Raw genomic sequence first — 23,728 nt, forward strand, 5'->3', positions numbered from 1 at the left:
AAGATGACGCCTTCCTCACAGCTAAGCTCATCTTTTCTGAGCTGATGTGGCTTAATTTCCTTGGAAACTCTCATTCTGTCATCCATGCAGTATCATATCTTTAATTTTTTTTATAACAGTGAGTCTCTATTAGTCCAGTGCTTAATTTGCTGTGCTGTCACAGGTATCAAGCCCATAAATTTTTAGGCCGTTACAATTTCTTGCAGCTGTAGAGAGGCTGTGTGCTTTCAGGTAATGGGAGGCAATTTAAGACATTGCATTGGCTATGAGGGGCCATGGCCAATGTTTGAAGGTATATTCGTAGGCCAACAAGAAGTGTCCTTCATTGTACTCTAGCAGAAGCAATTGGTGAAATCTCTGTCTTCCTTGAAAAGCCCTAAAAGTGACCTGTGGTCTATAATGATAATATGTCTCCAGTTTATGTATTGATTAAACTTCCTGATGCCATACATAATAGCTAAACCTTCCTCTTCTATCTCGGAGTCTCATCGTTCCACATCTGATAAGGTTCTCGATTTGTATCCAATGAGTCTCCCAGGACAGTCATCCAAAAGATCATAAGATATAGGAGCAGAATTAGGCCATTTGGCCCATCGAGTCTGCTCCGCCATTCAATCATAGCTGATAAGTTTCTCAAATTCATTCTCCCGCCTTTTTCCCATAACCTTCGATCCCCTGACCGATCAAGAACATAGTATATCTATCTATCTTAAATATGTTCAGTGATCTGGCCTCCACAGCCTTCTGTGGCAATGAATTCCATAGATTCACCACCCTCCGGCTGAAGAAATTCCTCCTCATCTCGATTCTAAAGGGTTGTCCCTTTATTCTGAGGTGGTGCCATGTGTCATCCATTGTGTGGAATATCATAGCGTCAACCCCATATGAATGCATTGCATTCAAGTACTATCTTCTTAGAAGGGTTGAAATGCACTAATAAGCATGTTGATTGAAGTACCTGCTTAACTTAGTTAAAAGCTTATTTTTGTGGTGCTTTCCAACGATCTCTGGCGATTCTTTAACAGCACATGCAGCGGTGCTAGCAATGTTGTTTGATTTGAGAGCAACCATCTGTAGTGGCTAACCATCCCAAGAAAGAGTCGGAGTTCTAAGGTGTTTTTTTTTTCAGGGTTGGTGCCTCCTTAATTGTTCTCGCTTTATTTTCCACCTGAGTGTCCACCCAATAATTAAGATAAGCCACCTAATTTCTTTGGAAGGTACACTTTTCTCTTTTTAGGTACACTCCTGCCTTCTGTAATCTCTTCAAAACTTTGTCCAAATGTTCCTCTTCAGTTATCAAAACATCATCCAAACAAATGACAACTCTGGGCATACCCTGCAGCAACTTCTACATTGTTTACTGGAAGATGGCAAAAGCCAATGAATTCCCAAACAGTAGACATATATATTGGCATAACCCGTTACGAGTATTTATGGTGACATATTCTTGCGTCATCCAATTCTAATTGTTGGTAAGTCTGGATGATGTCTATATGTCTGACTGCCAGTCAACTGCGCGGACAGATCCTCTATTTTAGGGATGGGGTATCTATCCAGTTTTGCAACCTGATTTACCTTCAGTTTGTAGTCACCGCAGATATGGACAGTCTTGGCTGATTTGATGATTGGCACAAAGTGTGCTGCCCAGTCTGCAAATTATACAGGCCTGATGATATCCAAGTCTTCCAGTCATTCTAGCTCCGTCTCTACCTTCTCTACCAATGTGTAGGGCACATGTCTTGCTCTAAAAAATCTCAGACTGGCTTACGGGTCCACATGCAGTTTTGCTTGGAATCCTTTGATCTTTCCCAGTTCCTCCTGGATCACATCCTGATATTTTAATGATGACTTTGTGACTTTTAAAAAAATTTCCAGCCAATTCAACTTGATTTTTTGGAGTCAGTCCTGCCCCATTAACCTTAGTACTTGGCCTGACACCACAATCAAGGGTAGCTTGACTGGAACCATGGTCATTCCCTACTATTTTGATGGCCTCTCTGGTATATGTAGCCAGTCTAGCTGCAGTGTTCTTAACCTCATGGGTTGAACCCCTTCTTGGTGATACCGGTAGTACAGCTCACTCATGAAAGTAGCTGACACCCGCATCTACTTCCATTTCCAGTGGCTGGCCATTCACTAACAATACCATTATGATGGGGGCCAGCTTGCTCTCATTATTTATTAACAAAATGTTCCATTCACCTGCTGGGCAATTCCCGATACTATATTTTCCATACTATGCACTGGGATTGGATTATTTACTCTGCTGGTACTGGGAAGGGTCTGCTTGTTTTTACACTTGTGCCTCAAATGTACTTTTCTTTCACACACTAAGCACTCTGCTTCTCTAAACCTACACGCCCCTGGGGAGGGACTTCCCCCGCATCGATAGCACTCTGCATTATTCTTAGGCCGTTGTTTAAATCTTCTGTGCTTTGAGTCACTTGATTTGATTTATTATTGTCACATGCATTAACATCCAGTGAAAAGTATTGTTTCTTGCGCACCGTACAGACAAAACATACCGTTCATAGAGAAGGAAACGAGAGAGAGTGCAGAATGTAGTATTACAGTCATAGCTAGGGTGTAGAGAAAGATCAACTTAATGCAAGGTAAGTCCATTCAAAAGTCTGACAGGGAAGAAGCTGTTCTCGAGTCAGTTGGTTCATGGCCTCAGACTTTTGTATCTTTTTCCTGAAGGAAGGCGGCGGAAGAGAGAACGCTCGGGGTGTGTGGGGCCCTTAATTATGCTGGCTGCTTTGCCGAGGCAGCAGGAAGTGTAGACAGAGTCAATGGATGGGAGGCTGGTTTGCGTGATGGATTGGGCTATGTTCACGACCTTTTGTAGATCCTTGCGGTCTTGGGCAGAGCAGGAGCCATACCAAGCTGTGACACAACCAGAAAGAATGCTTTCTATGGTGCATCTGTAAAAATTGGAGAGAGTCGTAGCTGACATGCTAAATTTCCTTAGTCTTCTGAGGAAGTAGAGGTGTTGGTGAGCTTTCTTAACTATAGTGTCGGCATGGGGGGGACCAGAACGGGTTGTTAGTGATCTGGACACCTAAAAACTTGAAGCTTTCGACCCTTTCTACTTTGTCCCCATTGACGTAGACAGGAGCATGTTCTCCTTTACGCTTCCTGAAGTCAATGACAATCTCCTTCATTTTGTTGACATTGAGGGAGAGATTATTTTTGACACACCAGTTCACCAGATTCTCTATCTCATTCCTGTACTCTGTCTCGTCATTGTTTGAGATCAGACCTACTACGGTGGTGTCGTCAGCAAACTTGAAAATCGAATTGGAGGGGAATTTGGCTGCACATAGGCATATAAGGAGTATAGTGGGGGCTGAGAACACAGCCTTGTGGGGCGCCGGTATTGAGGATGAACGTGGAGGTGTTGTTGTTGCCCATCCTTACTGATTGTGGTCTGTGAGTTAGGAATTTCAGGGTCCAGTCGCAGAGGGAGGTGCTGAGGCCCGGGCCACGGAGTTTGGAGATGAGTTTCGTGGGAATAATAGTGTTGAAGGCTGAGCTGTAGTCAATAAATAGGAGTCTGACATAGGTGTCCTTGTTATCTCGGTGTTCCAGCGTTGAGTGCAGGGCCAGGGAAATGGCGTCTGCTGTGGAACTGTTGTGATGGTCGGCAAACTGTAGTGGATTCAGGTAGTCCGGGAGGCTGGAATTGATTTGTGACATGACTAACCTTTCAAAGCACTTCATAATGATGGATGTCAGAGCCACCGGCCGATAGTCATTAAGGCACGCTGCTTGGTTTTTCTTAGGTACTGGGATGATGGTCGTCTTCTTGTAGCAGAAAGGGACCTCAGATTGTTGTAAAGCGAGAGGTTGAAGATGTCTGCGAATACCTCCTCCAGCTGATCCGCACAGGATCTGAGTGCACGTCCAGGTACCCCATCCGGGCCAGTTGCTTTCCGTGGGTTGATCTTCAAGAAAGCTGCTCTGACATCTGCAATGGTGACCCCAGATGCAGGTTCATCCAGGGCTTCCAGGGTGGAGGGCATGCTCTCACTGACCTGTTGCTCAAAGCGGGCGTAGAACGCATTGAGCTCATCAGCGAGGGGTACGTTGGAGCCGGTGATTTTACATGCCTTCATCTTGTAGCCTGTTATGTCTTGCAGATCTTGCCATAGTCGACGGGTATCGGTGTGACTAGCCTGAGACTCTAGCTTGATCAGATATTGTCTTTTGGCATCTTTGATGAATCTCCTTAGATCGTATCTGGCTTTCTTGTATAGGTCAATGTCATCTGATTTGAACACCTCAAACCTGGACTTCAGCAAGCAGTGGATATCCCTGTTCATCCATGGTTTCCGGTTGGGGAACACACGGATTTACTTCTTTGGTACACAGTCTTCTACACACTTACTAATGAAGTCAGTTACTGTAGTGGTGTACTCATTCAGGCAGGTCGCGGAGTTTTTAAATACTGACTAGTTCACTGACTCCAAGCAGCCCCATAGGAGATCATCTGATTCCTCAGACCAACATTGCACGACTCTCTTTGATGGATTCTTCCGCTTCAGTTTTTGCCTGCAAGCTAGGAGCAGGAGCACAGCCTTGTGGTCTGATTTGCCAAAGTGTGGGCAGGCAATAGAGCGGTAGGCATATTTAATATTTGTGTAGCAGTAATCTGGATGTTTGGGCCTCTGGTGGAGCAGGAGAAATGTTGATGGTAACTTGGTAGTACGCTCTTGAACTTGGCCTGATTGAAGTCCCCGGCCACGATGAACAAGGCCTCGGGATGTTTCTTCTCAAGGCTATTCGTAGTGGTGTATATTTCATCCAGCACGATCTTCACATCCACATGGGGTGGGATGTAAACTGCCATCAGGATAACAGAGGTGGACTCCCATGGAAGGTAGTAGGTGGCAGCAGTTTAGCATCAGGTATTCTAGGTCTGGGGAGCAGAAAGACTCCTCCGGAAGGCCGCTGCCCTCGACTTGACATGTATGCCCAAGCCATCAGGAGGTGCGTCAACACCAAATTCATCAGCCGCACTCACAACACAGCACCGAACATCACCCAAGCACAACGCAACGCCATCCGCGCTCTCAAAACCAACCGCAACATTGTCATCAAACCAGCAGACAAATGACATCGTCATACTGAACAGAACGGATTACTGCAAAGAAGTGTACCGGCAACTGAACAACGAGGAACACTGCAGTTACCCACAGATCCGACCAAAGAACACACCCGTCAACTCAACACTCTGATCAAGACCTTTGATCCGGACCTTCAAAGCACCCTCCGTGCTCTCATCCCATGTACTCCCCGCGTTGGAGCATCTCGCCAAGGCGCTCCCCACATCCCCACTTCTTGCATTCAAACAACCGCACAACCTCAAACAGACCATTGTCCGCAGCAAACTACCCAGCCTTCAGGAGAAGAGAGTGACCATGACACCACACAACCCTGCCACAGCAGCCTCTGCAAGACGTGCCGGATCAACACGGATGCCATCATCTCACGTGAGAACACCATCTACCAGGTACAGGGTACCTACTCTTGCAACTCGGTCTGTTTGAGGTTGTGCGGTTGTTGGAAGGCAAGAAATGGGGATGTGGGGATGGCCTTGGTGAGATGTTAGTCTTCATCAATGACATGTTGAAGGCTCCGGAGGAGATGCCGTAGCTTCTCCGCTCCAGGGAAGTACTGGACGACAAAGGATACTCTGTCCACCGTGTCCCGTGTTTGTCTTCTGAGGAGGTCGGTGCGGTTTTTCGCTGTGGCGCATCGGAACTGTCGATCGATGAGTCGACCGCCATATCCTGTTCTTATGAAGGCATCTTTCAGCGTCTGGAGGTGTCTGTTGCGATCCTCCTCATCCAAGCAGATCCTGTGTATACGGAGGGCTTGTCCGTAGGGAATGGCTTCCTTAACGTGTTTAGGGTGGAAGCTGGAGAAGTGGAGCATCGTGAGGTTATCTGTGGGCTTGCGGTACAGTGAGGTGCTGAGGTGACCATCCTTAATGGAGATGCGTCTACCTGATACGCTGCAGGAAAGGATGTCCCGAGGCATGGTACATTGGGGAAACCATGCAGACTCTACGACAACGGAAGAATGAACACCGCTCGACAATCACCAGGCAAGACCGTTCTCTTCCTGTGGGGGAGCACTTCAGCAGTCATGGGCATTCAGCCTCTGATCTTCGGGTAAGCGTTCTCCAAGGCGGCCTTCACGACACACGACAGCGCAGAGTTGCTGAGCAGAAACTGATAGCCAAGTTCCGCACACACGAGGACAGCCGAAACCGGGATGTTGGGTTTATGTCACACTATCAGTAACCCCCACAGCTTGCCTCCTGGACTTGCAGAATTTCACTGGCTGTCCTGTCTGGAGACAAAATACATCTCTTTAACCTGTGCTGAATGCTCCCTCCACTCACATTGTCTGTATCTTTAAGACCTGGTTGGCTGCAGAGATTCACATTCTAATCAGTATTCTGTAACTTGATTTTGTGTCTCTGTGCCCTGTTTGAGAGCAGATTTCCACTCCATCTGACAAAGGAGCAGCGCTCCGAAAGCTAATGGCATTTGCTACCAAATCAACCTGTTGGACCTTAACCTGGTGTTGTTAAAACTCTTACTGTGTTTACCCCAGTCCAACGCTGGCATCTCCACAGCATGAGCAGAAAGTTGCCAGTGTTTCTACGTCTCGGCACCACGAGGTGTTGACCACATTGGTCAACACCTTCTGGCTTCTGTGTTTACTTCTCTGCTTAAACCAGTGCCTTCATTCCTGGCACCACTGCTGCTCGCAGCTTCCAATCCTAACTGGTAGACCTTGTCACTCTGTGCACTTTGTAGCTTCTGAACACCATGCCCATTGATGACACCATTTTCAGTGCATTTTTAAAAGTTATCAGATTTATCTAGCAATTTTCTCTGTATAGCTGCATTGTTTACACCACATACCAATCAGTCCCTTAACATGTTGTTCAATACTGACCCAAAATCGCAATGGTCTCCCCTAGGACTCTTCCCATGGAGTTAAATTTGTACCTTTATAATATTACTGAGGGTTTAGGATGGTAATGCCCCTTTGCTAGCTCAACGAGCTGTGAAAATGTTTTTGTACTGCGAGCATCCAGGGATTGTAAAGTTTGGATCAAGTTATACATCTGGGTCCCACATGCAGTCAGCAATGTAACTTTGTTATCCTCCCCCTCTATTTCATAGCACAGAAAAAATATTCCACATGCTCCACAAACTGCACCCAGTCTTCTGTAGCAGTGTCAAATGCCTTTAGTTTTCTAAAAAGAGAGCCATGTCTACTTTTTCCTATTTTGCCAGTTGGACTCAGAATCCCTACAGTGCAGAAAGAGGCCATTCAGCCCATCGAGCCTGCTTCGACCATAATGCCACCCAGGCCCCATCTCGACAACCCCACATATTTATCCTGTTCGTCCCCTTGACACTAAGGTCAATTTAGCATGGCCAATCAACCTAACCCACACATCTTTGGACTGTGGGAGGAAACCGAAGTACCTGGAGGAAACCCACGCAGACACGGGGAGAATGTGCAAACCCCCCACAGTCACCCAAGGCCGAAATTGAACCCGGGTCCATGGTGCTGTGAGGCAGCAGTGCTAACCACTGTGCCACCACGCCATCTCGATTGGACTTGTTCTGCAGCTCTGGCAAACAAACTTTCCTTCAAGTTTTTCATCGCTATCAGAGCAGCTGTCATTTTCTTCATCACCAATGTAGTAAATGCAATAATTGGTGACCAAAAGTTGGCTAACAAACAATGGGTTTACTATTTATAACCAGAGTTCTACAATCGATGTGTTCATTCTCAGCTCCACGATCAATCTGGCTGCAAAGGCCCATACTCTGTCCAGAGATCTCTGCGCTCATTCCCCCTTGAACGATCGGGTCACTTGATCCTTCCGATGCATGGCCCTTAAAGGCGCTAGCTACTACAGATGGTTTTCTGAAATGAAAGAACGTGCGGGGTAATGGGGAGAAAGCAGGGAAATGGCACTAGGTAAATTGCTCATTTGGAAAGCCAATGCTGACACAATGGGCTGAATGGTCTCCTTCAGAGCTGTAACATTACTATGATCCCGAGAGGTTAATTCACATGCCAAGAAAACTACAAGTAAGGTCATCATAATTTAAACTAATCTGTGCTCAGTTGTTGGCATGTGTCCTAGTACACAGGTTGGATGTCATCCATCAAGAGTAATCAAAACATCAGGCATCAGTTTTTGCGGCCACTGTACTAACTAAATTGAGGCCAAGAGGTCAAGGAATACGAGAATGGGGGTGGTAGAAAAAGAGCAGAAAGAAAGAGGCAGAAAAACAAATGATGAAGAAACTGATGCTATAAAGCAGGGACAGTTATCCTCAAAAACAAAAACAGTTGCAAGGGCTCAGACAATTTACACGGTGTTGTAACAAGTGACTGAATGAGCTAAAATTCTATCAGGAAGCACAATGAGCATTTTGTGGTCGGTTTTATATTTATGAGGCGAATGTAATGCTTGCAAGTCCATATTTATTGCTTATCTTGAGTTGTGAGTAGGTCCCATTCTTGAGCCCCAATAGTGATGTTGTTCAAATTATAACACTGAAAATGCTATGTCGTCTCCAACCAATATGATACGTGTATGCTGCTGATCACAATATCAAATTGCAAATCCTTGGAATATTTCTATATTAAAGGCAAACATAACTAATACTATGCTTACATTCATTTAAACTAGCTGAACAAAGCTCAGAATCAAGAAGGATAATGGTTCAAGAGACTAGAATAAAGCATGTTTTGAATGTGAAAGATAAAGGACAAAGTGAGGGGAAAATGCATCATCAGCCAAGTACAAATTAAATCATTTGAAGCATGTTAAGAAGAAACAAGATTCAGACAAAGAATGACATAGCAGTAACATGCTGGTAATAGGATGTCTAAATCTTTCAACTATTCTTCCTATTAGTCAAGATAAATGTATTTACATATTAGAGAGACAAGATAACATTTAAAAATGAGCTGTCGTATGACATGCTGGATTTGGACATGACGTACAGGATTCTTTGTGAAAGTTTAAAAGCAGGCAAGGTGAGTCATGATGGTTGACCATACTGAACAACATGCCTTTAAAACTAAAACTGAAATGCCATGATCTTGGTACCCTCAAACGCAGTCATCTACTGTGTGAAAGAAAATAGGAGCACAAATTGAGAGACAGGCTAGGATGCAACATTTGAAAGGTTTATCAAAGACATACAACATAAATGATTAATACAAATCAAATATTACACTTGACTGCACATCAAATTTAATAAACCCAGAATCACTGTCAAAGGATGGGTAGTAATAGATAATTTTAAAAAACATAAATGTTCCAAATAAAGTAGGAATACACTGCAAAGAAAGATTTATAGATGAAAGCAGCACCTAGGGTCAATAATACCAAAGTTAAGCGGAACTGGTATATTCCACTAAATACCCAAAAATGTCTGGAATTTTGTGTAATCCTTAATCAGCTAGACAATTTATCACTAAAAAAATGAACAGAATTAAAATGAGTCCAATTATCACAATGGCAAACCTGGACAGATGCTAAAGTAAGCAGTGACCATTAATACCAAAGGATATTGCAGATAATACAATAACCTTTCTGGACTCAATAAAAATATTGACGCTGTCTATGCCCAATAAATTAAAAATAAGGCTGCAACAGCAAAAGGACGTTGTCTATGAAAATTAATACTAAAAAAACGGCTAGCACTTGCTGTTACTCAGAGGAACATAGGACTTTGAAGAATTAGGCCATTCAATGCTTTGTTCTGAAATTTGATAAAGGTCACGCTCGATCTGCTTATGGTCTTAACTCCCTTTTGCCACCTGTCCCTAATGAGCCTTGACACCCTTTGTCTAAGAAAAATCTGCTTTCTCTGCCTTTAATTAATTCAATGACTCAGTCTTCACTGTTTTGAAGGGAAGAGAGAATTCCACATACTAATGACCCTTTGAATGAAAACATTTCTCCTCATCTCTGTCCAAAATGGTAGACCTTGTGATATAGAAGGCGAAATCAAATGGGACCTGGGGTGAGTTGGTAAGATGGATACAAAACTGGCTTGGGCATAAGAAAGGAGAGAGTAGAGTGGAAGGGTACTTCAGTGTTCCACAAGGATCAGTGCTGGGGTCTCTATGGGGTGATGCGATTTGGAAGGTCTACTGCAGAAGGAAAGTAAACAGTAAAGTAAATGGTAGAGCCCTTAGAAATGTTAGCATACGGAGGGATCTCGGCGTGCAGATCCACAGTTCCCTGAACATAAGAACATAAGAAATAGGAGCAGGAGTAGGCCATCTAGCCCCTCGAGCCTGCCCCGCCATTCAATAAGATCATGGCTGATCTGACGTGGATCAGTACCACTTACCCGCCTGATCCCCATAACCCTTAATTCCCTTACCGATCAGGAATCCATCCATCCGCGCTTTAAACATATTCAGCGAGGTAGCCTCCACCACCTCAGTGGGCAGAGAATTCCAGAGATTCACCACCCTCTGGGAGAAGAAGTTCCTCCTCAACTCTGTCTTAAACCGACCCCCCTTTATTTTGAGGCTGTGTCCTCTAGTTTTAACTTCCTTACTAAGTGGAAAGAATCTCTCCGCCTCCACCCTATCCAGCCCCCGCATTATCTTATAAGTCTCCATAAGATCCCCCCTCATCCTTCTAAACTCCAACGAGTACAAACCCAATCTCCTCAGCCTCTCCTCATAATCCAAACCCCTCATCTCCGGTATCAACCTGGTGAACCTTCTCTGCACTCCCTCCAATGCCAATATATCCTTCCTCATATAAGGGGACCAATACTGCACACAGTATTCCAGCTGCGGCCTCACCAATGCCCTGTACAGGTGCATCAAGACATCCCTGCTTTTATATTCTATCCTCCTCGCAATATAGGCCAACATCCCATTTGCCTTCTTGATCACCTGTTGTACCTGCAGACTGGGCTTTTGCGTCTCATGCACAAGGGCCCCCAGGTCCCTTTGCACGGTAGCATGTTTTAATTTGTTTCCATTGAGATAGTAATCCCATTTGTTATTATTTCCTCCAAAGTGCATAACCTCGCATTTATCAACGTTATACTCCATTTGCCATATCCTCGCCCACTCACTCAGCCTGTCCAAATCTCTCTGCAGATCTTCTCCGTCCTCCACACGATTCACTTTTCCACTTATCTTTGTGTCGTCTGCAAACTTCGTTACCCTACACTCCGTCCCCTCCTCCAGATCATCTATATAAATGGTAAACAGTTGCGGCCCGAGTACCGATCCCTGCGGCACGCCACTAGTTACCTTCCTCCAACCGGAAAAACACCCATTTATTCCGACTCTTTGCTTCCTGTCGGATAGCCAGTCCCCAATCCACTTTAACACACTACCCCCAACTCCGTGTGCCCTAATCTTCTTCAGCAGCCTTTTATGGGGCACCTTATCAAACGCCTTTTGGAAATCCAAAAACACCGCATCCACCGGTTCTCCTCCATCAACCGCCCTCGTCACATCTTCATAAAAATCCAACATGTTCGTCAAGCACGACTTTCCCCTCATGAATCCATGCTGCGTCTGATTGATCGAACCATTTCTATCCAGATGCCCTGCTATCTCCTCTTTAATAATGGATTCCAGCATTTTCCCTACTACAGACGTTAAGCTGACCGGCCTATAGTTACCCGCCTTTTGTCTCCTTCCTTTTTTAAACAGCGGCGTAACATTAGCCGTTTTCCAATCAACCGGCACTACCCCAGAATGCAACGAGTTTTGATAAATAATCACTAACGCATCCACTATTACCTCTGACATTTCTTTCAATACCCTGGGATGCATTCCATCCGGACCCGGGGACTTGTCCACCTTCAGTCCCATTAGTCTACCCAGCACTGCCTCTCTGGTAACATTAATCGTATTAAGTATTTCTCCTGCTGCCAACCCTCTATCGTTAATATTTGGCAAACTATTTGTGTCCTCCACCGTGAAGACCGACACAAAAAACTTATTTAAAGACTCAGCCATATCCTCATTTCCCACTATTAACTCCCCCCTCTCGTCCTCCAAGGGTCCAACATTCACTCTAGCCACTCTATTCCTTTTTATATATTTATAAAAACTTTTACTATCATTTTTTATATTAATTGCTAGCCTAGCTTCATAGTCTATCCTTCCTTTCTTTATCGCTTTCTTAGTCTCTCTTTGTTGTTTCTTAAATTTTTCCCAATCACTTGTTTCTCCACTATTTTTGGCCACTCTGTACGCAGCTGTTTTTATTTTAATACTCTCCTTTATTTCCTTCGTTATCCACGGCTGGTTCTCCCTTTTCTTACAATCCTTGTTTTTTGCTGGAATATATTTTTGCTGAGAACTGAAAAGGATCTCCTTAAAAATCCTCCACTGTTCCTCAGCTATCCTACCTGCCAGCCTGCTCTCCCAGTCTACCTTAGCCAATTCATCCCTCATCCTATCATATTTCCCTCTGTTCAAACAGAGGACACTGGTTTGAGACCAAACTTTCTCCTCTTCCATCTGAATCAGAAATTCGACCATATTGTGGTCACTAGACCCAAGAGGGTCCTTCACAATAAGATCCTTAATTCTACCTACCTCGTTACACAATACCAGATCCAAAATAGCTCGTTCCCTCGTCGGTTCCGTAACATGCTGTTCAAGGAAACTATCCCGACAGCATTCTAAGAACTCTTCCTCCATTCCACCCTTACCGACTTGAGTCTGCCAGTCAATGTGCATGTTGAAGTCCCCCATGATTATTGCCGTTCCGTTTTTACACGCATCCCTTATCTGCTTGTTTACAGCCCTCCCTACCTCAACATTATTATTTGGGGGCCTATATACCACACCTACTAGTGTCTTTCTCCCTCTACTATTCCTCATCTCTACCCATAATGATTCCACGTTTTGTTCCTCAGAGCCTATGTCATCCCTCAGTACTACCCTGATATTATCTCTTATTAATAGCGCGACCCCACCACCTTTTCCTTCCTGTCTATTCTTCCTAAACGCCTGATACCCCTGGATATTCATCTCCCAGTCCTGGTCACCTTTCAGCCACGTTTCTGTAATGGCCACTAGATCGTACCCACTTGTGCTGATTTGCACCATCAACTCATTCACCTTGTTCCGAATGCTTCGTGCATTCAGGCAAAGTGTCCTTATTCCAGCTTTTATCTGAACCCGCTTTGATGAGTCGCGAACACCGTCTCCCTCTACTCCCTTATCTAAATTACCGCCTTCATTCACTTGCACCCTCTCCTCTACCATTAATTTTGTAATTCCCCTTACCCCTGCATCCTCCCCCCCATCAATTAGTTCCTTGATCCTAGTCAACTCTTCTAGCTCCCCTCCCCCCAACCTATCTAGTTTAAATTCTCCCCAGTAGCCTTAGCCAACCTACCGGCCAGGATATTGGTCCCCGTGTGATTCAAGTTCCACCCGTTTTTTGTATACAGATCACCCCTGCCCCTAAAGAGGTCCCAATGGTCCAGGAACCTGAATCCCTGCCCCCTGCACCAGTCCCTCAGCCACACATTCATCCTCCACCTCACTCCATTCCTGCCCTCACCTTCCCGTGGCACAGGCAGTAATCCTGAGATTACTACCTTTGCTTTCCTCTTTCTCAGCTGTCTCCCTAATTCCCTGTACTCCCTTTTCATGACCCCTTCTCCCTTCCTACCCACATCAGCGGTACCAATATGTACCGCTACCTCAGGCTCCTCTCCCTCCCACCTCAGGATTTCCGGGACGCGACTAGCGACATCCTGGATCCCGGCCCCAGGGAGGCAGACCACCATGCGAGAATCCCGCCTACCTCCGCAGAAACGCCTGTCTGTCCCCTTCACCATCGAGTCCCCGATTAATACCGCCTTCCTCCTCTTTTCCTTAGCCCTCTGAGTTACAGGGCTGGACTCCACTGCGGAGACACGGCCACTGCTGCTTCCCCCAGGCGGGCTGTCCCCCCCAGCAGTACTCAAGCAGGAGTACTTGTTGTGCAGGGGCAAATCCACCGGGGTGCTCTCAACCACCCTAGCCTTACCCTTCCTGGCCGTCACCCACTTGGCCTCTTCCCGTGGCCCTGGTGTGACCACCTGATGATAGCTCTTGTCTATCACCTCCTCATTCTCCCTCATCAGCCTAAGATCCTCGAGTTGTAGTTCCAGCTCCCTAACACGGTCTCTCAGGAACCGCAGCTCGACACACCCCTCACAGATGTGGATGTCCGGGAGGCCAGATGCCTCCAGGACCTCCCACATCCTACACTGGGAACAACACATTGGTTTCACACTCATACTGGACACTTTATGTCAAGTAAGACAGTGAAAAGTTAATAAGAGTGTAAGGAAACAAAAACTCACCCCTGCTCGTCCAAGCCCTGTGAGCCAAAGCCCTGACAGCTCACTCAACTTCCCACTCACTCTGCTGCCCGCTGTATACTTTGGCGCACTTTTAAACCCTCCAAAAACTTCCCCTGGCCACTCCTGGCCTGACTTCCGGTTTTGAAAAAAACCTCCGATTTTAAACCCAAAATTAACTGAAAAAATAAATAAATAATTACAGTCAGAAAACCCACTCTCTTACCCTCAGCCTGCTCCTGGGAACAATGAAGCTGAACCTCCAAGGTAAGCCCTTTTTAAACCCTCCAAAAACTTCCCCTGGCCACTCCTGGCCTGACTTCCGGTTTTGAAAAAAACCTCCGATTTTAAACCCAAAATTAACTGAAAAAATAAATAATTAATTACAGTCAGAAAACCCACTCTCTTACCCTCAGCCTGCTCCTGGGAACAATGAAGCTGAACCTCCAAGGTAAGCCCTTTTTAAACCCTCCAAAAACTTCCCCTGGCCACTCCTGGCCTGACTTCCGGTTTTGAAAAAAACCTCCGATTTTAAACCCAAAATTAACTGAAAAAATAAATAATTAATTAGTCAGAAAACCCACTCTCTTACCCTCAGCCTGCTCCTGGGAACAGGTGGCAACTCAGGTGGACAAGGTGGTCAAGAAGGCATATGCTGGCCTTCATCAGTCGGGGCATTGAGTATAGGAGTTGGAAAATCATGTCACAGCTGAATAAGACTTTGATTAGGCCACATTTGGTGTATTGTGTACAATTCTGGTCGCCACACTACCAGAAAGATGTTGATGCATTGGAAAGGGCGAAAAGATTTACCAGGATGTTGACTAGTTTAGAGGACTATGAAGAAAGGTTGAACAAACTTGGATTGTTTTAATTGGAGTGTCAGAAAATGAGGGGCGGATGTGATAGAGGTTTACAAGATTATGACAGGCTTGGATAGATTGGATAGTCAGAGTCTTTTTCCCAGGATCAAAGGGTCAATTACTCGGAGGTATAGGTTTAAAATGAGAGGGGAAAAGCTTGAGAGATATAAGGGGCAAGTTTTTCACACAGTGGGTGGGGAATCCCCGGAACGCGCTGCCAGGGGAGGTGATGGAAGTAGATTTTATAACAACGTTCAAGAGGCATCTGGATAGATACATGACTAGGCAGGGAATAGAGGGATACGGACCACGTGGAGGCACGAAAATATTAGATTAGAGTCATCTGTCTTGGCACAGATTCTTCCATACTCCAATGGGTATAGGCCCAAACTGGTGAGCCTTTCTTCATAAGAAATGCCCCTCATCGCAGGAATGATCATCTCAATTCATTGCTATTCTGATATTATTCTAATACAGAAAATATCAGACGCACAGATTAAAGGAGTTTAAAAAAAGAACAATTGGTTAGGCAATAATGAACAGTGCATTGACACTATCTTTTCACTCTGGAAAAAGAAAACCACAGCCTCCTCGTCCTATTGGGTGTGAAACTGGCAATAAATTGAGGGAGGAGCTATTATGAAAAATCTAAGCCATACGTGGCACTCCAGAGTGCACGTTATCCAAGATTAAGAATAATTCATATTTTCAAGTATTGAATGGTTTGTTTCATCCTGCATTTTCTCACGCCGTACCCAACTTTGTGGTGCAGAAAACAGGCACTATGAACCATAAAAAGAAAATGTTTTATCACTCAAAAACACAAACATCTCTTCCTTTAATAAGCAGGAAAAACTCAAAACATATTCTGGAGAAGACACTCAGCTCATGATACCAAGCATTGCACAACCTTGTGTAAACATGAATAAAAACCAACAATTGGAGGATGATTACATCTTAAACATTCTCAAGAAACCATCTTATTTGCTTATGAAGTGTTGTTTGCTCTTTGTCAAAAAGTTTAGTATAATGCCAACAAAATTTACATCACCTTTATTTTCTTCTAAACAATGGGGTATTAGGTGAAAGTAATCTTAGATGAAATTATTCTTTACCAAATCCCATGTTATATGAAAGTACAAATGTTTCAATTTCAGAGAGAGATTTTTAGCATAGTTTTTTTTTTAAATTGAGGAAAGAATCATCATCTTGGTCTTACTTTTGTCTAAAATTTCAAGAATATATGAGGATGGACTCAAGTGCTGAGTTTGTCAATATAAACTTACTACTTGTTCTGTTTCCAATACACATAGGTACATGAAGACTAATATGGAACAAAATCTAAAATGTATAATTTTTCAGGTTGTGCAGTAGATAATGCTCCAGTTAAATGTTTCCTTGACGTTCAAGTGCAAAAGAGCAGCTGATATCCTGGTATCCTAATATTTAATAACAGCTGATCTAGAGCATCTCAACTTTCATTTAAAAGCGGTGTATTCTATACAGCTGTTTATACATGGGAGTGTAGAATTTCACTTTACCAAAGATAGCTTATTTTTCATGAAACCTTATGCTTGAAAGAGCAGATACTGAATTAGGCAAACTGCCTAAGACTAAAACTGTCAAATTCTCAGTTGTTTTAAGTTAGTTAACAAACCTGACACTCATGTATATGTGATTAATAATCATTGTTTTAGTTGAAAGAGTGCAGGGTATCCATTTTCAATCCCAATTAAGAGGCTTTACAGAATATGAATAAATTTGAATTGCAAACTTTCCTCCCCCACAAAACTATATAGTTAAAAATGAATACAGGGAAAGAGAAGAACAGAGTGGGATTCAGTTTATATGTGATTCTACTGTTGTATCATTTTTGTACAGTCCAAATCACTGTTAAAAATCTAAAGCCTATTTTTAGTGAAAATGCACTTCAATGATGATTTGGGTAACCTACCCTGCCAAATGTATCAATTACCATGAAGCTTGAATTTCATGACTAACTCTGGTGGCTACACGTTGCAATTGACCTAAAATGTGAAAAGTGTGTCAAATTTAGAAAAATGCCCACTGCAACAAATATTTTGAAAGTTGAGCTCATTATCTCGAATAGTTATGATTAAGAAGTTGCTGTTATAACACAAACAAAACAAGTATAAAAAGAACCATAACACACTTCATGTGACAGCACAGGACTGCTTTGTTATTTCATGATTACTATAGAAATTATGAACATGTTGTTAACTAAATATGAATGTTATAGAAAATGTACTTAGGAATTTCAGCCATTTTTTTTCCAGGTAGAGCCTACCTACTTTATATGTTGCTTTTGTGCCATTTCATTTGTGCCATGGCAGCAGCTTGACCTTCCTTGAGGCGTAGATCACACATGTTAGACCCGAGGGAAACAACTGGCACAAATCTGTTGTTCTGCTCCAAACCCAACACCAGAATATGACATAAAAATTGAAGTTTCCATAGCACTATCCACCATCTTTGCCGATTATAAACTTGGAGTGAAGAAGTTAATATCCTGATCCTTCACTTCCCCGAAGAAAGCACTACTCTATCAACACTACTTTTGAAGACTTTGACAATCTTCCAGGCTGTAATTCCTAACTATGTTAGGGATTGTGGGTTTTAAACCAAAGAAAAAGGTGTGGTTTGCACACATAGATTCAAAGTAACATACAGATTTGTTGAAAGAGATGTTCATTACATAGAATAGAAACTGAAACTAAACAGCAACCCATGAAACACCCTAATGATATCACTATCAAATAATGTGACTGGTTGTTAATGTTATCATGCAACTACTTCAAAATATAACACTGACTAATTGGTACATACTTTAAAATCAGTAATTCAAATGATGCCATGCAAATAAATAACAAATTTACAAAATTGATTTCAAAATGAATTACTTTATGTTAAACGGTATCAACTGGACGAGTAGTCAAAACCCAACTATTCAGAAGCACATTAGTGCTATAGTATAATTAGAATAAATAATTACAATTCTCAGGCTGGTTTATGGATATCATCTCAAAATTAACAGGACCACAAAAGAGATTGTTAATGCAATATATACACAATATCATAACGTAGCTGCTAAAAAGTCTTGTTTGAAAAACATAAGCCATCCTAGAACCTCAAATTGATTAAAAGTTTGAAAATCAAATTATTTTATGTGCTGATAGATTCCAGCATGTAACCTGGTTTGCATTACCATACAAATGATGCTAAAATGCTACAAGATAAAGTTTTTGCATCTTTCCTGAAAGCTTGCTGACGTACCTTCAGCAAAATGTAAGAGCAGGTACAATTTCATGCAATGTTACTTTCAAACCACTGGTTCATTAAAGGTATTAATTCCTTGATGAGTCCACATTTTAACATGACACACTAGAGTTATATCTCAGAACACAGTTTGGCAATTATTAACATGTGACAGAATCAGACCCTAAGTGAATCAATTAAACTACAGTATTCAGAATTTTAACAGAGATAACTGCTTCAGACTACAATTTTCACACGACAAAGGCGACCATTCAGGTTTCTTTGAAACCTGACAGGTCAAAAAAAAAACAGTGAAACAAAAGCACCTTATAACTATCGTCTCTCCTCTTTACTTGTCAGATCAACTTTACTAGTGTCTCCACTGAAATGGCATCACCGTGCCAACTGCCACAAGATGATTCTTTATGTCTTGACGAAAAAATCTTTTTTTCCTATTTGCTCCACATTAAAGTGTCACACTTATTGATCAAGCCCTTTCTATAGCCACAGAAGGGAAGCTTTGATGTCCTGATGATAACAAAGGTTAAAATCTGCAAATTAACTACATGCAATGTAAAAAGAAAGATTTAATGTTCAAAACATCTCAATTTGACTTTGTTACTACAAGCCCAATGTCCAAAATCCGGCACCCTCAGACTGAGACCGCGCCTTATCTTAGATTTTCCTGGATTTTGGATTGTCCTCCGGATCAGATGAAAGCAGGCAGGTAATAAAGATGCATTTTACTTTCAAATTTCTGAAATGGCCTGAGGTTGTTCCATCTTTTGTTTCCAAGTTCGGTAATCCCTCCTGGGCAGCTGTATTAACCTGTGGTTTGATGTGTTCCTTGTATTTAAACCCAATGTTTAATATCTATGCTTCAGAGTGAGGGTGCCAAAAATACGATTCAGTGGTGGCAGATTTCAATGATGTGTTATATGTGAGCACCCATATAACCACATATTTTTCAAAGAGCTTGCAGGTATTCATTTTTTTCTGTGTGCTGAGAGAAAAGGGTCTAGTTTTTGGAAAATTCCCGATTTCAGACAGCTAGATTTGAGATACTGTACCTGCAATGAATGTGCCACAATAACAAAAAACTCCATGGGCTGAACTTTTCCGTCCCATCCGGCACAGAGATTGGGCAGTACAGAAAATTCGGCAGACCACGCAACGGTCTGTTGACCTCGGGCAGAATTTCAGGTTTTGGGGCAAAATTTATGAAAATATTCATTTTGTTTATACTCAGTTGCCTTTTATGCATATTATCTGCAGCTGATAAATTGTGAACGTCTTAGAAGTGGAGTTACAAATGCCCACTTTTTCACAACAGTGGAAGATTCTATAATAAGTTTACCAGGCATTCATGAAATTCAAGACTGCATGAACAATTCTGAAACATTTTTGTTTAGGTTTGGATTGTTCTTAAGTTTTTTAAAATTGTAAAATTTTAATCTCTTAAATATTTTCTTTTACCTCTCTTTTTCTCCCTTTAAATTTAATTTATTTCCTTTTATTTCTCTTTCTGGCTTGGTATTGAATTCACCCACTCTAATTTTACTTTCCTCCTCATTGTCTGTGATGTTAATTCCACATTCCTCAATCCCAATAGTTGAGTTGCTTGCTCTGCTCATTCAGAATCCCAAATACCCTGATATTCCCACTACGATGTTAATAGGTCACACATTTGAGCAATATGCCATGCAAAAAAATGTAAAACCAAACATGAAAGCACAAGTTTAACTAATACAATTGGATGTTTTGGCACAGTACATTATGGCCCATATGCTAATTTGTACTTTGGTCAGTGACAATGGCCAAGGAATCTCAACATACTAAACATTCAACCTCTAAATATTTTTGAAAATGTCACATGAAAACATTTATGAATTGATCACTTTAAAACCCATTTTATTTCGAAATTGCAGCAATTGAGGGAATTATTTTGCATATAACTGACATTTCTTCAGCCATTTCAATTTTAGCTGCAGAATTATCTTCAGCCTTAAAATTACACTCTCCAATAATTAGCATTTAAATACAACTAGTTTCCATTAAATTCCCGGGTTTGCTAGTTTAACAGAGGTTCTAACCTGTTTAAATTTATATAGGCTGATGTCTCTACTGAAGTCACAAACTGAAAATTCTTTTACAATTGTTTCAACCTTAATCTGCACATAGGGTAATTTCAAAGTTTAAGAGTTTATTGTAATTGTTCGTCATTTCAGTTCATGCTTTGAGTCACCTCAGGTTTAGACACTTATTTTACAACTTATCACTAGAAACAAATTAAGCTGCATGTTTTTATTTTTTTTAAATGGAGAAGGGTCCTACTACACAAGCACACCAGATCAGCTGAAAAAAAAGTCAAAGAAATAACAAAATAATTGAAGAACCATTGATTAAGTGCATCAAGTTCAAGATTGAAAACATTCACCACCAATCCTCCAGCGAATAGCACTGCTGCTTCACAGCTCCAGGGTCCCGGGTTCGATTCCCGGCTCGGGTCACTGTCTGTGTGGAGTTTGCACATTCTCCTCGTGTCTGTGTGGGTTTCCTCCGGGTGCTCCGGTTTCCTCCCACAGTCCAAAGATGTGCGGGTTAGGTTGATTGGCCAGGTTAAAAAAAAAAATTGCCCCTTAGAGTCCTGAGTTGCGTAGATTAGAGGGATTAGTGGGTAAATATGTGGGGGTAGGGCCTGGGTGGGATTGTGGTCGGTGCAGACTCGATGGGCCGAATGGCCTCCTTCTGTACTGTAGGGTTTCTATGATTCTATGATATCAAAGTTATGGTGCAGAAAGAGGCCACTCAGACCATCATGGCTGCACTGGCCAAAAAAAGAAACTAGTCATTCATTTTAATTCCATTTTGCAGCACCTGGTCCATAGCCTTGCATATTCCAAACAGTGCTTCAGGTTCTCCACATCAGGTTTTTATAAGCAGCTTAGTACATATCAAAAGAAGTGTCCTGCATGTACAGTGTTCACCCTCAGAAAAAAGTAGTGATTATGGCTGGAATGATACTGCCCACCCACTATGGGAATCAGAGTGGGTGAGGGACGGACCATGGAAAGGTCTGTTGACCTCGGGCGGGATTTTACAGTTTCGGGATAAGTGAGGCTGTAAAATCCCGCCCCATGTCTCAATTATCTCAAAATCTCAAGTAACACATCAGCAGAGGAAAAAGAACAACCTGAAAAATTATCAAGAGCCTATAGCTGGAACATATCTGGATGTTCCAATTACAAAAACTTCTGTCTGATGAACATTCATGAGAATTTCTGATTTTCCTGGACGTAAAAAAATCAAAAGAAGATGTGTGGTTTGAAAAGGAACTTTGCAGGTGGTGATGATCCCATTCTTTTGCTGCCTTGTCCTTCTTGGTTGTAGAGGTTGTGCATTTGGAAAGTGCTGTTGAACGAGTGCTGGTGAGTTGCTGCAATACATCTTATATATAGTAGATGTTACTGCCACTGTGTTTCAGTGGTGGAGGGAATCAATGTTTCAAGTGGTGGAAGGGGTGCCAATCAAGCAGTCTGCTGTGCCCTGGGTGGTTTACTTACTTGAGTGTAATTGGAGCTGCACTCATCCATGGAAGTAGAGTGTATTCCATTACACTCCCAACTTGCGCCTTGTACACTGTGAACAGGCTTTGGGAGTCAGGAGGCAAGTTACTCTCCTCAGAATTTCCAAGTTCAGTTTCTTGTCATTGGCTACCCCTCAGATGCCGATGGGGGGGGGGGGGGGGGGGGGGGGGGGGTAATGCCATTGGATGCCAAGTGGAGTTGATTGGATTCTCTCTTGTTGGAGACGGTCATCATTTTCCGACACTTGTGTGACATAAATGTTACTTGCCACCTTCCAGCCCAAACCTGAATGTTGTCCAGATCTTGCTATATATGGACATAGTCTACTTCAGTGTCTGAGGAATGGTGCTGAACATTGGAATCATCAGCAATAATCCCCATTATTGAGCTTACGATGGAGGGAAAGTAATTGGTGAAGCAGCTGAACATCATTGTGCAACATCTGAGGAACGTACAAATGTATGGAGCACCCTCAAATAGAATCCTCTACAACATAATAATGTCATGAGGTGTCATTGACTATTACCGTTATGTTGACTGGAATATGTCAATCCTAGATCTTCAAAGTTGATGCAAATATTTTTCCCAGCAATACTGTCAGCTTAATTTCTAGGTTTCATCAGTTGCATAGCACAGAATGCAATTCAGAGTGACATTGTAATCAAAGATGAAACTCTGACAATCTTAGAAAGTATTTTGCATTCTGACTAGATTTGTTGGACATCATTGGGAAACTTTGGACTACAAAGTACCTGTCCTCATCGAGAGGCTAGCCCGGAGAGGATTTGGGCAAGATATTGGCTTTGTGATAAAGGATGACTGGGAATTCATTTGGCTGATGACAATTACTTAGAATACAAGTTTCTGTAAAATGAAGATATTGCTGACCACCAAACTAGGCATCGAGTCTGAGGCTGCCCTAATGCAAAGTCAGCAGCAGGTGGCATGGCAAAAGATGCAAACACACTGAAGTTAAAATCTACTTTGATACTTACCAATATTGTCTTATTGTGAAGGAATGCTGTTTGATAGTTGAAGGCTCACAGCTATGAGGTTGGATTGTAATGTTGTATACCATGAGGCTCTGTGTATCATTAGCACAATGAAATAGCATAAATAGCTTCCGTCAATCCAAACAATTTTCATTATGCCCTCAGCTCAGATTTCTCTGCACCTACATCCTCATTCAACATCATCTTCCACATAAACTTTGCAATCATGAGGCCTTCTGACCCTTGGTATTTTCACAGTTGATTTCCTCACTTCCTTGCTTCTCTCAACACCACTTCCTCATCCCAACCTCCAACTTCTTTACCACTATACTCGCCCCCGAAAAAAAAACTACCCTCATTTATCTTTACAACATCCTCCTGAGGTCACACATTTCTCTTCTCCATCCATCCCAAACATTGGACTATTGTTAGCATGCACAATAGGGTCCTTTACCTCTATGTCATAATCATCCCCACCAATTTCCTACTTTCGTACTTCTTATTACTGCAGCCATAAGTCTAAGAGATTGTTCCTCACCAGTTACAGCTGAACAACATCAATAAATAGTGCATCTCCCATAATTGTTGTGTACCAGTTTTGATGG

At 42.6% G+C, this 23,728-nt stretch overlaps 1 protein-coding gene across 4 annotated transcripts in view; it reads right to left on the reverse strand.

The window, feature by feature from the left end:
* lrmda (leucine rich melanocyte differentiation associated) overlaps positions 1-23,728 on the reverse strand; it is a 957,716-nt gene that overhangs the window by 902,451 nt on the left and 31,537 nt on the right. The gene's annotated exons all lie outside the window — the stretch shown is intronic.

Source organism: Mustelus asterias, chromosome 28, assembly GCF_964213995.1.
Source record: "Mustelus asterias chromosome 28, sMusAst1.hap1.1, whole genome shotgun sequence".
Lineage (NCBI taxonomy): Eukaryota > Metazoa > Chordata > Chondrichthyes > Carcharhiniformes > Triakidae > Mustelus > Mustelus asterias.